The following is a 12,695-nucleotide window of genomic DNA, read 5'->3' on the forward strand; positions in this document are numbered from 1 at the left end:
AGACCAGGCTGGTCTCGAACTCACAGAGATCCGCCTGCCTCTGCCTCCCAAGTGCTGGGATTAAAGGCGTGTGCCACCACCGCCCGGCTTCTCACATGTTTTAGATGAAATAATTTTGATCTAGACTTTACTTCTCACGAAGCTAAAGAAATGTTGATTGCTGCATCACCACCTAAATTTTGTGTTTCACTCAGTAAGTGCTCAAAAAGTCACTTCGCCTTCTTGTTCCTTTTCTTCCACTGAGCTTTCTCAACATTCCGACACCATCTGACGCATACCTGGTGCTGCTCTGAGTGAGAAGGAAGAAGGGAGGAAGCTAGGTGAGGTCTCCCTTCTCTGGTTGTATTTTACTTGGAGAAAATACAGGATAAAGATGGCGTTAAAGAAAACCAGAATTGTGTGGCTGGGGGATTGGTACCAGGAAGAAAGCCAAAGGCAACTCTATGAGAAACCAGAAGGCAGATGTTTGGCTTCAACAGAGCTGCCTGTGGGAACATGGGAAATCCCAGTATCCATCAGGAACCAGTGGTGCTGTGATTTTTGGGGAGTCATGACCAATGGAGGAATGTCTTGAGACCCCAGCAACCTCAGGGTCATGAACAATTGGAAAACCGGGGACTGGGGGGATGGCCAAATGGTTAAGAGCACTTTCTGTACCCACACTGGGTAGCTTACACCATAACTGTAGCATCAGGGAATCCCTTGCCTTCTTCTGCCCTCCATGGACCTGCACACATATGATACATGTAAACTCACACAGGCACACACATACACATAAGTGAAAATTAAAACACTATTTTACAAAAGTAGATGGAAAGCTGGCTGCAGAGGAGCATGTTCAGATGGGATTCAAGGGGAAGGTCAGAACCTGATGAGGTGAGTCATGAGGTTCTGCATCGGGTCTCATTCTAAGTACACAAAGCAGCCACTGAGGCACCCCAAGCAGGAGAGAGGGCCTCTACTTCTATCTGCACTCACAGATCTATTTATAGAATCGCAGTCTGAGCTGTGCTCTGTCTTTGAGTGACATGTAGCTGACTTAAGGTCTTTGTGGAGAAACCAGCAGCATTGTTATGCAGTGTGTGATAATCAGGATCCCAAAGGGAGTCCCTACAGATGGTGCATCGGAGTACATGGACACACTCACGATCTCTAGAGCATGGAAGGAGAGATGTCTAAAGTGTGGGTTCCCCTCTGTATGCTATTGTATGTGTGCTTTTCCTACCCCTCGCTCCCGAAGCCAATCACCCTCTAGATATTCAGCCAGCCTCTCCTGATTTTTGAAGGGATAAGGATAACTGCATCACAGAGATGCTGGGGTGGCAGAATTGTTCAGCCTTGATTAAATCCCAGTTGTAGTACTGTGTTATGGTTGGGCAGGATGTTGCCACTGGGGACAGCTGCATTAAGAGTGTATAAGATCTCTCTGTGACTTTTTTTTTAAATTGCACATGACTCTACAATTATCTCAAAATAGAAAGCTTAATGAAAAAAATAATAGCGCTATTCATTTGAGTGTTTTATTAGGCACCAGGCACCATGTTGAGTATTCCTTATGAGTTACCTCCTTGAATTCTCACAAGGAACTCAAGAGTCTAGTATCACCCCCATTTTGCAGAGGAGGAAACTGGGGCTTAGAGGTTGACTATTTGCCTAGCCACCCAGCTGGCAAGTGATGGCACCTGAGTTTGTTCTAGAAGATCCATCTCCAAAGTTGATGTTCTCCACCACATCCTGTGGGGCTTGGTCTCTGTTGTCCTTACCAGGCTTGATCTAGCCAGAGGATATCTGAATCCTGATCTCAAGGAGGAGAGATAAATTGGGAAGAGATAAGTTCCCTGCCTCTTCTGGGATAGCTGTCTGTGATGGTCTAGGATCTAGTGGATTGGACAGACCTCCAGGACATACAGACTGGTCTAGAGACTGTGAGACAGCTTAGATTTTGATGCTACAACCAAGACACCTGAAACAGACACCAATAACTTAGGGAAGAGAGAGTTTGTTCTGGCTCACAGTTTGAAGTGCTACAGTCTATCACGACAGAGAAGGCATGACGCCCAGAGCCGAGCTCCAACACAGGTGGCAAAACTCGTCACATCTCTTTGGGCCAGATGAAGAAATGGGGGGGGGGTCAATGAAAGGAAAGAAAATATAAACTTGGATGGGAAGCTATGAATGGCTCACCCCCCATTAAACTTCCTTCCTCTACTAGAGAGGTTCCACATGCCCTATAAAGGTTCCACATGCCCTCTCCAAGTAACACTGCTAGCTGGGAACCAAGTGCTCACATGTGAGCCTGTGGAGACAATTCACATTCAAACCATAATGCTAGACCTTGCCTTCTGCCTCAAGAACCATAGCCTAATGGTGGCTGTCAAGGACCATGTGTCTTCCATGCAAGCTGTGTTTGTTCTGGCAGAACCAAGCTACTCCCAAAGTCACCCAGTGAGGACAGCGAGATCAAGTCCACAGAGACAAAGAACATTCTCCACTTTTCCAAACTAAATTTTAAGATTTTTTACTTTGTAGTTCCCAGGGTAGGTGTTGGGGGCATTTTCTAATCCCTACAAATGACAGAAATATCCCCTGTCCTCCAATCCCTCGGGAGCCCTGAAGTTTTAAGCTCCAACATTATCCCAGTTTTGACATCTTTAAGCTATGGCACCAATCACTCTAAGGAGCTTCCCCATCCCCCATACATTTATCTCAGAGTTTGAGTGGCATTTTTAAAATTTGAAGAGAAAGTTCTAATTTATCCTGATGTGTTTGGTGCATCTTTAGGCAAGAATTTATTAGGATATTACGGTTAATATAATCATAGCCGTAACTCCCTAATGAATGCAAATGGGAGGAATAAGATTTTATTAAGCAAGGACGATCATCTTAAAACCGTTATAGCCTTGTGCTTACAGAAACACTTTGGGAATACACCTGTTTCTAAAGTGAGTCCTGTCATCTTCTCTGGTGCCGAGGACAGTGGGGACACAGGCTGAGCCAAGTCCTGCATGGCTGAGCGGGGATAGTGAGGCCTTCCAACCTGGAGTGGATGTGATTGGTCCATTCGGAGACACCTAACAGTGTCTGAAGACATATGGATTATCATTGCTAGGAAGGCGAGTTACTTCTGATATGCCAGAAGTCTGCTCAGGCGGTGGGAGCCATCAGAGCCCTTCACCCCCACGCAGTAAAGAATTACCTAGGCAGATGCCAATGCTGTCAAAGGTCAGGATATAAGGCAGTGGGACCTAAAATCCATGCATCCAATTTGAAACCCCGTCTCTGTCCTTTTGTAGCAGACAGTAGCTTTCTAAACTCCCTTGTCTGTATTCTAAAGTGGGTCCCATAATGTAACACCCACATGATCCCCGGTGCTTTAGTAATGCATTTCAGGGAGTACTCAGCACAGCACCTTGTGCAGAGAGAGTACTCAGCCAGAGGTGGAAAGTGTCTCTCACTAAGGCTTGTTCGCAGTCCTCCAGCAAAACAACTAGCAAAACCTTCAAATCAAGCTTACGATAACTTTGAAAAATTGTCCTCTTGGAATGCTTCACGAATTTGCGTGTCATCCTTGCGCAGGGGCCATGCTAATCTTCTCTGTATCGTTCCAATTTTAGTATATGTGCTGCCGAAGTGAGCACAAAATTGTCCTCTTGGATGTCAAAATCTCTTGCATTGTAGGTGTTCTCTCTATCATGGCCTTGTATGATTTGGGACTACTCAGAGAGCAAGGCCGTGCTATCTGCTTCTTCTGGGATAAGGTGCCAGATACCCAGGGAGGGTTATGCATTCTGTGGGTCTGGAACATGAGAGCTTAGAGCACATTTGGGTGGGATTTAAAAGGCGGCCTTGTCTGCCTGAGTTCCTTCCCAATTGTCATCTTGATCAAACCACTTCCACTGGGAGAAGCAGTGGCCATGCTTTGGGCGCGGGTGTGCTCTTCTGGAAGCCATCTGAGAATACGCAGCCAGGATGAGCTGGGGGAGCTGCTGTGGCAAACCTGGGTCAATGTTGAATGGAAAGGCTGTGCCCTGAGGCCATATAAGTGCCCCAGGGATCTGATTACATTTCTGAGTGACAGGGGACAGGTCCTCAGTTTACTTGACCCAAAGTTAAGGCAGAAGAGGGAAAATTCAGGCATGTGAGAATGTGGTGACCCCTGATAAGACTGGAGGCTTACCTGCAACCCCATGCTGTTTATTAGGAGGCATGTGACTGTCAGGATGCCACCGCTCCTTTGGATCTCAGCCTCCTAACCCAAGGACTATGCCACCATGCTCTGCAATGCCTGAGCACGTACACAGCTCACTGTCTGGCCCCCAGTCATCAGCAGCTCCTTGCAGTGGGCTGGAAGGTGCACAGTGCCAAGTCTCCTGGAAGATAACGCACAGATGCTTTTGGACCTCAGAACTGGGAACCTCTTTGAGGTAGCAGAGATTTTCCCTCATTCCCACCACCAGGAGTGGTCTGAGTTTCTGACCATGTTCTCTTCGCTCTGGCTAACAAGACAAGCAAGGTCAAACTCATAGTTCTCCACATCTTTGTGGCAGGCTGCTTCTCTCATCTTCTCCTGCTTTCTCTTTCCTTTGATCCTTCTTTTCATCTCCCCATCATTATACATCACCGTGCTTAGCTGTGCAAGCCACCTTGAATCCGGTGTGGGTTGACGTAGGTATAAATAAACCTTTAAAAACCGCAAACCTTCAGTCTGCTCAATAATTCTCCCAGATTTTTGCTTATATGGTGTTTCCTCAATTTGAGCTTCATCCAACTCCTTTTGGCTGATGGTAACAATGATAGTAACTGATTCCTCCACCAAGTCTAAGAGGCTCAATTAAATTCCTTGTAAAAATGTCCCTCATAGGGGAAATGTCAGGCAAGATGCTCAGCTTCATCTGAACGAAAACAAGAGGCAGGCTCTTTTTTTGTGGGCTGCAGTTGATCAAAGTATTCCTCACGCTGCTCGTAGCTGCACTGCCCAAGGTGTCTGTGACAGATGGCTCATGCAGGCAGGAGGATGCACACAGCCTCTCCTTTTGTTTCAATAATAAAAAAAAAAATCCCTGTCTGTAAAGGAAATTGACAATGAGAAAGATGGAGGATTCATCCCTCCAAGCTAATTGTACCAAGTCCGGGCATGTCACAGCCTTCTTAGCAAGGCTGTATGGCCATCACAGAGGGTTTTGCAATTAAGAGAGGTAGAAAGATGCCCCTATGCTGTCAGGCTCTCTGACCCTTCCCTGGCTTTGAACCAGGACCAGTGGTAGGGTATTTACATGTATCTGTTCTGTAAAATTCAGAGCACACGTACAGAAGGGCTTTCCTGCAGATGAAAAGCTAGTAAGCCCCTTAAGAGCTGGAGAATGTCTCCGTGAGTGTATTCAATGATTTGGCTTTCTCCACGCGAGAAAGGTCCTGTCACGATGCCCCAAAAGAATGGCTCATTCATCCTGCCAATGAAATGCCTCCTACTCCAGCCTGGCTCCTTTTATAAGGCCTGTCCTGGCTCGAAAGTAAAGGCCACTGCTAACATTGCATCGTCCCTGCTAGGCTTCTAGAGCCATTGCGTTGCTGTTTCAGCCACAGAATGGATGCTGAGTACATAGAATTTAGTCCAGGGGACTTCTGTGTGCTATTTTGCAACAGCTATAGTGCCATGGCACAGAGATGGGGGCAGAGCCATGCTCAAGTTGCAGCTCTGTTTTTCCTGGACTGAACCAGCCATGGAGCTTTTCTGTCTCCTCCCCCAGAGAGAGTCTTGATCCCTGAGACTGATCTGAAGATCACATGACACAATGTCAGGGACAAGCCTCCCACCTTATTCCAGGTGAAGCCCGCAGTTCCATTAAGCCACACCCAGAGGGATGTGATGCGGACCTGACCTCTCAGTGCAGATGTGGACTGCAGTCCATGTGTGAGTGAACTCGGCATGAGGGGTTTTAAAATAAAATTGTTAAGTATTTATGAGGAATTGCTGCTCAGAGTTCTCACAGGGACAAAGGCGCCTGGAGGAGTGTTTAAAAATAGTGAAGGGGCAGAGGAGGTGGCAAGTTGTCTGCCAAGAAGGGAAGTTGGTTCCTGACCTCTAGAAGTTCCCAGCCTTCCTGAACTCTGGGAGCTGAGTCTGGGGCCTTGCTAGCTGGTCAGGAGCCAAACAGTGAATAAATGATAATACCAAAGGAAAAGGAAAAGACCCTGCAGGAATGCAGGATGTGATATCGTTTGTGTGTGTGTGTGTGTGTGTGTGTGTGTGTGTGTGTGTGTGTGTACACGTGTACACACGTGTATGTAAGTGTGCCTATGAAGGTCAGAGGACAACTTTAGATGTTGGTCCTCAGGCTTCTTATTTCTTTTGTTTGAAACAGTCTCCCTTTGGCCTCACGACACTGCTAAACCAGCTGTCCAGAGAGCTCCAGGGACCCTCTTGTCTATACCTCCCATGTCACCCTCATTGCCACCGCAAATGTCTGCTGTTGTGTCTGGCTTTTTACATAGGCCCTGAGGAGCAAAGCTTAGGTCCGCACAGTTTCAACACGAGTGCTTAACTGACCAGACCATTTCCCCAGGCCACAGGAAGACTTCTGGAAGAAGTGTGGTTGATCCTCCCTACTCAAGATGAACAGGAAAAGAAAGTGAGGTTTCATGAGCACAGGGACAGAAAGGCAAAGGCCAACCCAACAGAAGGGGGAAGCCTTGTTTAGCTTGGCAAATTCCAAGAAGCCTCCCTAGAGTCAAGACCCCAGTGAGCTTCAGCCTTCTTGGTTACCGCTTTGTTTATAAGAACAGTGTTTCTTATAAGGAACATCCAGGGAGGTCCTGAAGTTCCAGGTTCAAAGAAATTGCTCTCCCGACCCCTCCTCTTCAGCTCTGACATGACGCTCTCGGTCAGCAAGGGTCCCAGTGCTCTGACGTCAGAACCACACTGTAAAGTTTGAAAGATTAGCAGAGGAAACACTCCATGGGAAAGGACTACACACCAGCCAGTCTGATCATTTTAAAGATTTATTCTCAAATTCTCTTGATTAAATGTGTATGGTGATAAATTAAACAGGGCCTTTATAACTGAACACAAATTGGTGGTTGTTTGGAGCTTTTTTTTTTTTAAAGACAATGACTAATACAAATAGTGTTAATTAAGATGAGTGAGGACATTGATTTCGCTGGAAAGCTCAGCTCTCGAGAGGCGGAGCCAATGCCTGAATATGAAAATACATTTCTACTGCTAACCCTTTCCGAAGGGGGAGACAGAAAGGGCTCCCCTAGTTAAAAACTACAATGCCGTATTGAAAATGGCCCCCAACAACAGCTGTGGTTCTGATTTTAAAGAACCTTCTTTATATATACTATTCATTCTCTGAGCGTCTTCTAGGTTGTGTTTTGACCGTATTTATATCCCTCCCCACATCTTCCCAGGTCTTCCTCCCATTTCACACTCACCTTGTGTCTTTATTCTTTTTTTTTTTTAACCTGTCAAGTCTAATTACTGCTGTCCATTCTCTGGAGCATGTTGTGCTTGCCAGAAGTCACCCTTTAAAAAGACAAAGACAAAGCTGACTGTTCCTTTCTGGGCAGCTATCAACCACCAGTGGTTCATCAGCTAGGGGTGGGGCTTCATCAACGAGGGGCGGATGCCCATCTTCCTCCTCCATGCTGGGCTGTTGTCTAGGTACTTATTCGGGTGTTAGCACCTTGCCCTAAATGCTGTGAGCTCATGTGTGCAACTGCACTGTTGTGTCCAAAAAACATCAGTTTGAGAGGCAGTGGATGGCCATGGGTGAATCAGTTTAACGTAGACAATAGAAGGTAGACTCCAGGCTATCTAAAGATGCTCAACAAAGTAAGGATGGAGCTAGGAAAAGCATACCAGAGGAAGAACCATCATGCTGGAACAGGGGCCAAGCTCTGAAAGATAAACACACCTTGTTCTGTCTGGTGTGGATTTCTGGAGTGTGCACTCTGGGGACTATGGTCACATCTCTGATGCGACCAGCCCATAGGTGCCAAGGACAATTAACAGCTCTATGGCAGAGAAGCCATTAACACCAGAAGAGATCTTGCCATTCCAAGACGTTAATTTAGCATGACACCAACAGGAGTGTTTGTATGTGCTCATCTTGGTGTCAGACATTCTGAGCCCTAATTGAGTTAATTAAAAGTTAATGGCATAGAGCTCATCCTGATGCTATAAACGGCGGGCACGTGACCTGTTCTCATACTTTCTTGTCTGCATAAATCTTTCACTCCCGGTCAAGTGCCGCCTCCTGAAGATCCATTCTGCATCACTATCTCGCCTCCCTTTAAGGAGGGCAAGTTCAGCGTCCTGTTTGATATATAAACAAAGGGAGCTGGAAAGATAGCAGAAGGTTCTGCTCTGTGTCCTAAATACTACCTGTCACTGCTAGCCGTGCCCTTAAGTGTCTTGATGGGAGAGGGACGTGAGCCTCCATAGTTATAGCTGTGGAAAAACGGGAAGATGGACAGTGTGCTGCTGCCCCCACTGCTGCCACCGCCGCCACTACCACCACTGCCACTGCTGCTGCTGCCTCTGCAGTGTTTGGATGAGATGGAGGAAGGGGAGACAGTGGTTAAGAGGAAGGTGTACTTTAGATTGGTGCAAATCTAAGAGCTGTGATAGTCACCAGGCCTGGCTTCTCTACTGCCAAAAGGAGTTTGCAAAATTTTCCGGTGTTCTTCTTCAAGCACTGGACAGAGGAGGAGTCAGAGTGGTCCTGATGCAGGCTGGATAGTGCATCTTCAGCACTGATGGATAAGCCCCTGGGTGTGACTCCATTCATTTTTTTTTTTTTGCAAGACAGGGATTCTCTGTAGCTTTTGAACCTGTCCTGGAACTAGCTCTTGTAGACCAGGTTGGCCTCAAACTCACAGAGATCTGCCTGTCTCTGTCTCTGCCTCCTCTCGAGTGCTGGGATTAAAGGCATGCACAAGCACCGCTCGGCTCCACCCACTTTTTGATCAGATGGCTGGTGGATAAGCCTTTTTATGTCTTGTCTTGCTTAATAGATACTTCCCCTAAAGAAGTGTCAAATCGTCATAACATAGTATATAAGCCCAGAGGCAGTTAGAAATGTTTCACATACAATCAAGGGAATGTCAGGAGACAAAATCCTACCTAGGCAGCCTTGCCATGGTCAGGCTGAAAACTTAATGCCAGCAAATCTCCCAGCTCAGAGCAAAGAGCTAAACAGAGTCCCCTTCTGTTTCCAATGCAGCTCATCTTCAAACCTGGAAGGCAAGCTTCTTTTAGGGAATGAAATTCTAAGGTTAATTTGTGATGGGTCGTCATGGAACCTAATGAATGTTATCCATAAGTTTATTTCTTTTTAAAATTACATAATTACATCTATTTATTGCGTATTTGTACACACGTGCTACTGTGCCGTTAGCACATGTGTGGAAGTCAGACAACATGCGGGAGGCAGTTATCTCCGCTCACCCTCTGGGTTCTGGGGATCAAAGTCAGGTTGTCAGGCTTGGTGGCAAGTGCCCTTACCCACCGAGCCAGCCCTCTGGCCCTGACTCCTGAGTGATTTTAACAACTAAAAGATATGCAGAAGGCAATGTTATATGGCTCTTTCTTAGGAGAAAGGTAAAAGATGTTTTTTAGATGTTTTATGATGAGATCAACAGTTCTGGCGCACACCTTTAATCCCAGCACTCTAGAGGCAGAGGCAGGTGAATGTTTGTTAGTTCAAGGCCAGCCTGGTCTACAAGAGCTAGTTTCAGGATAGGCTCCAAAGCTACAGAAAAACCTTGTCTCAAAAAACCAAAATCAAATAAACAAACAAAAAAAACTGACAAAATAAAACAAACCAACAGAATGACTTAGATGAAGTCAAAAAGCTCCTAACACTAGCTGGGCAGTGGTGGGGCTCACCTTTAAGAGGTAGGTGGATCTCTGCCCGTTTGAGGCCTGCTTGATCTATAAGAACTAGTACCAGGACAGGCTCCAAAGCTACACAGAGAAACCCTGTCTCAAAAAACAAAAAAAAACAAAAAACAAAAAACAAAAAAAAAAAGCTCCTAAAGCTGATGGAGGCTGGACCGACCTTGGAGGGAGGGGCTATGGACTGGGAGAGCTCTGGACATCAGTAGCAAGAACAAATGAAGGCCTCTTTGAATGAGGCCACTGGAATAACCTGACCTAGCAGATCCTTTAGCCATTTCAGTGAACACTCAGATTTCAGGAGAGGAGTCCAGATTTCCTCCAGGGTGACCACTCTTCTCAGGCAGGGACAAGTCACCTTGACTGGCAGAGCCACCAAGATCCAATTCTACACAGGTCATGCATGCTAGGCAGGCACACCCCACCTCGCTGTTAACTCTGTCAACTGGACACAAGCAAGGATCACCTGGGAAGAGCCTTAATTAGGAAATATCTAGCTCACATGGGCCTGAGGGCCTGCCTGCTGGGGGTTGTCTTTAGAGTCAATTGAGTTGGAAAGACCTACCCTGAATATGGGCCACACCCCATTCCCTGTCAGTGATCTTGACTCTAAATTCGAAGTTCTAAGTTCCTCCTTAGGCTTCCCTATAATAATGGAAACAATGTAACCTGGAATCAGAAACCAAATAACACCCTTTCCGAAGCTGCCTTTTGTCTGGCTAGTTTTCCCAACAGACCAAAGCTCTTCCCTGTGGCAGTGAGAGGGAAGAGCGTCCTCAGCTTAGTGCTGACTGAGACAACCATGGTCCCGGTCTTCAGGCTCGCTGTAAGCCCCAGGCTCTTCCCCTGGATCAGTCTTTCTCTCCACATGACAACTGGCAGTGTCTGGACATGTTTTTGTGCCTTCCAAGGAGGAGACATCCCAATTCAGGAATCTTAAAACCTCTAACAAATGTGTATCCTGTTTGCTAATTGGGTTTGTTTAGTTCCCTTGGGAGGGGTTGGTAACCAACCAGGCCTTCACGTAATGGTGGCATGGTACATGAAAATGGCACAGCAAGACATTATCAAATGATGTGTAGCCTAGGAGTTTCTAGAAATATCCAAGTGGAAGACACAGCCGGCTCATCCCCTGTGAAAACATTCACATATATTGGATATAAGAGGTCACAGCAGGCACCCCTGGAGGCATGGCCATGGGGTTTAGCTTCATGTCACCTGCTCTGTATTTCATTCTCCAGACAGCATGGTGGGTAATGGCCTCCATCTCCATAACGCCCCCTGGGGAAGACGACAGGAAACCCTGTACACCCGGTGACTGTGCTGTGATCAAATGTGTAGGAGGCCTCTGAGCCACAATGGAAGAAACACCTGAGCTGTCTTTCCTGCAATGCGTGTCAATAAAATCAGACTCGGGGAGGCATTTTGTTTGAGAAGAGAAGCCTGCGCATCTTTTCAAATATTGTGCAGTCTCAGTAAAGAGCCTGGGGTCCTCCTAATTAGGAGGGAGCCTCTGGGAAGGAGGAATGAGCGTTGTCTTTGAAAAGGGCCGGGGTCTTCTTACAGACCCTGGAGAGCACTCTCACAGGTGTCCCCCAGCCTCACCTGGGGCAGCCCTCTCTGAAGTAAACAAAGAAATCTGAACCGGGGGGGGGGGGAAAAACAGGAAGAAATTGGGAAAATAATTTTTTATAACTTTCAAAGTAAAAGAATTTCTTTAAAAATTCATGAGTTGGGCATTTCCTAAGCTCAGCAGAGTGATGGCAGCACAGCCATCAACTGCTTGTCTTCTATGGATGCTTCTAGACTAGCTGGGAGCGGTTTTAATGGTTTTTAAAAGCTCTCTCCCATGGTTTTACATTGTCTGGGTCACCGGTTGTGGGATATTTTCGCTAATCTAAATTCATTAGGTTTTAATATGGTTGTATTTCAAATCCGCCACCTAAATTGATAGGACATTGTTCATCTTCAGAAGGGCTGCATGCCATATGACCCAAACGAGCTAGAAATATATCCTCTTCAATGTGATATTCTTCCGATTTGGCACAGAAGCTGGTGTTCAATAACACTTGATAAACAAGTGAACACAACGGGAGACACAGATCCGAATAGCGAAGGACTGAGAGGAGGAACAGGCTGAGGATGACGGTACCTGGGGCCAGGAGTGGGTGGGCTGTTGTCAGAAGACTCCCAGATTGGTTCGCTGACCTCTGATACAGGCGTTTTCATAGCCTCCCGGGTGAGGACTAATTACAGAAAGTAACGATTTCAGATTTGTATGCAGAACACTGTCTAGCTAGAGATTGTGGTCCAGTTTCTCCCCTAACGTTTCCCACAGTTCCAGGGTCAATGAATATGTAACAGTGACCTTTCACTGTCAGGGGATCAGGCCAGGAGTGTTGTTCTGAACGCAGACCTGCCTTTTAGAAAATAGCCCTTTCCTCTCATTTCTTTCTCTTGAGACACAGAGACTTGGCAGATCTCAGCTAACTGGGGATGTGTTCGTTGGCCATTTATTTGAAGGGTCTTGGCTCCTTCATGACACCCCCCCCCACTGCTGTGTGGTTCCTATGGGAAAAGAGCCTCGACTTAGAGCACTGGGATGTGGATGGTCAGCAATGAGATGTGGATGGTCAGCAATGAGATGTGGATGGTCAGCAATGAGATGTGGATGATCAGCAATGAGATGTGGATGGTCAGCAATGGGATGTGGATGGTCAGCAATGGGATGTGGGTGGCCAGCACTGGGATATGGTGGGGTAGCCCCCTGCCACTTCTGCTTCAAGACCTGTGC

At 46.6% G+C, this 12,695-nt stretch overlaps 1 protein-coding gene and 1 pseudogene across 1 annotated transcript in view; one reads left to right on the top strand and one right to left on the bottom strand.

Moving 5' to 3' along the window:
• Positions 1-12,695, top strand: part of Cdh13 (cadherin 13) — a 952,185-nt gene that overhangs the window by 558,062 nt on the left and 381,428 nt on the right. The gene's annotated exons all lie outside the window — the stretch shown is intronic.
• Positions 3,525-3,638, bottom strand: LOC113456015 (annotated as a pseudogene).

Source organism: Microtus ochrogaster, chromosome 4 (genome assembly GCF_000317375.1).
Source record: "Microtus ochrogaster isolate Prairie Vole_2 chromosome 4, MicOch1.0, whole genome shotgun sequence".
NCBI lineage: Eukaryota > Metazoa > Chordata > Mammalia > Rodentia > Cricetidae > Microtus > Microtus ochrogaster.